Source organism: Scophthalmus maximus, chromosome 2 (genome assembly GCF_022379125.1).
Source record: "Scophthalmus maximus strain ysfricsl-2021 chromosome 2, ASM2237912v1, whole genome shotgun sequence".
Classification (NCBI taxonomy): Eukaryota; Metazoa; Chordata; class Actinopteri; order Pleuronectiformes; family Scophthalmidae; genus Scophthalmus; species Scophthalmus maximus.
Genome location: NC_061516.1, coordinates 27,585,001 through 27,587,500, shown reverse-complemented (window position 1 = coordinate 27,587,500; position 2,500 = coordinate 27,585,001).

The window sequence follows — 2,500 nt, the reverse complement described above, 5'->3', positions numbered from 1 at the left end:
TCAACATCAAAATCCACCTTTTAATGCAGCGAGTTTGCACAGAAGGATGTTTTCATCCCCCAGCAGCAGGAAACACTTTAATCTGACAGTATGTGGAACAGGTTTCTCACATAACGTTCATTTGAACACGTATGTGAAGAGTCCAAGACAGTTCTTTTTCCTTTGGAAAATATTTGTCTAAGCTTCAAAGTAAATTCCTGTGAAAACACTGAACTGAGCTGAAATCTCAGAAAACAGCAACATCTCCACAGAAAAGTCCGACAGGACGAGAGACGGTGACATAACAAGACAAAGTGTCATAAACACAACGAGGCCAGTTAATACATGAGAACTAAATGTACAGCATAAAGACAAATATGGTTTAATGGAGCGACCCGAGTGCAAACCTCACGTCTCCAGGTCCCACGTTTGAGTCTCCGCCCCTAAAATGACAAAGATAATCCATTAAAAAATGTTAATCAGAGCATCAAGGAGATTAAGAGAATGAGACAAACCAACCAAAGACGAACTACAGCTGCGGTTTGTCTTCAACTCTGGAGGCTGATACATTAAAGGGGCCATATTATGGGTTACATTGGTGTTCATGTGTGTGAACTACGTCTTTGTCATTCCATGTCAGAACACCTCAAAGATCAAGACACACAGAACCTCCTCTTTCTGTGGAACAGGCCTGTGAGACGACGGTCCAGTCCAACGCTTTCCCTCGCTCCTCGCTCCTCCTCCCTCCTCACTCCTCCCCCCTCCCTCCTTGCTCCTCCTCGCTCCTCCTCGCTCCTCCTCGCTCCTCCTCGCCCCCCTCCCTTCGTCTTCCTCCTCGCTCCTCCTCGCCCCCCCTCCCTTCGTGTTCCTCCTCGCTCCGCCTCCCTTCGTCTTCCTCCTCGCTCCTCCTCGCCCCCCCTCCCTTCGTGTTCCTCCTCGCCCCCCCTCCCTTCGTGTTCCTCCTCGCTCCTCCTCCCTTCGTCTTCCTCCTCGCTCCTCCTCGCCCCCCCTCCCTTCGTGTTCCTCCTCGCTCCTCCCCGCGTCTGCTGCGCAACTACGGCGTTGCGCTGCCATGACAACAGTCGCACGTAACAAGGCACATACGCGACGTAGAGACCCGGGAGGCACAGAACACGTTCTCCATAATTACACAGAGAGCACGAGGGGCTGGGCGATAGAACGTTAACGACATCCCGGCCTGCCGAGCTCGCGGCCGGCCGTGAGTCTAGCTACGCCGGTAGCCAGCAGCCGGGAGCCGCGATCTGTTTTTCCGCACTTCAAGGGGGAGGTGCTGCTCAGGTTGGGGGCGTGGTCGCCCCAGTAGCAGGAGTCAACTTACGTCACTTGACGCCCGGTCTGTGAATCTGAATGAGACAAGCGAGCGCCACGTCTCAGTGAATCAGGTTCCACTCACTGAAGTCAATCGCTCCGTCTGCGCAGCGTTCGTCATCACGTCCCCAGAGAAGAGGCGATGTCACTTTTTCAACGGGTAACATTCATTCGAGCTTCCTGCTTCCTGGGCTCTTCCTCATTATCCTCCACCTCGGAATTAAAAGATCCACTTCAGCTCAGAGTGTCGGCCTTCGTTCGCTCGCTCTCCTGCTCTTTCATCAGCTCACGGGTCCATTAGTGTGTCGGACCCGTTCAGGTCTTCATCCACACGGCAGACATGACGTGTGTGTGTGTGTGTGTGTGTGTGTGTGTGTGTGTGTGTGGGCAGCTGCCTCTGATCCATCACAGCCTGTCTGCACATTACAGAGCCAAGTTATTACAGCAGCCAGATTCCTCTCATGTCAGTCACAAATGAAATTCAGAATTGTGTTATATATTACAGCTAGAGAGAGAGAGAGAGCTACTGTACATGAGGATTCATATATTGCAGCACATTGTGCGTCTCTTTTGGGGCCGACACAAAAGATCATCATTCAACATGTTCACGTGCGGCGGAGGAGTTTCACTTCACTTGTGATGGAGCTTTCACTCAGACATTTTCATTTCTAACGGGGGGAAGTGCATTAGTTTGACTTCACTTAGGGGTTTCATGTGTCACTGGATCATCGTTCAGTCTGAACTGAGCGGTTTGAAGAAACGCCATCACTTTGAGTCAGTGTGAGCAACTGCTGGAACATCTCCGTCTGGAACAAAACTCTTATGAACTGATCATTGAATCATGTTTGATAGATTATTAAGGGAACGATGTCATCGTCCGTCAGAACCAAGAACTCTTAGAAAACTCTGAAAGACTTTTTTTGTGATTTGAAAGTTGTGAATTCTCACATTTCGTGGAGTTTATTAATTCTTCGATTTCTGTGGTTCCCCGTGTTTTGTGTTTTTTGTGCTTTTCTCTTGATCCTGACGTGTTTCCCTGTTGGTCGGATCATCTGTCCTCTTGTCCACAACGTCTCGGGGCTTCGTTCTGATCTTGTTGCTCCATGGCTCCGTTATGTTCCGCTCACTGTTGGTTTCTGCCTCACTTTGACTTTCTTCTTTCTACCAGCAGAGACTTTATTCAACACATCTT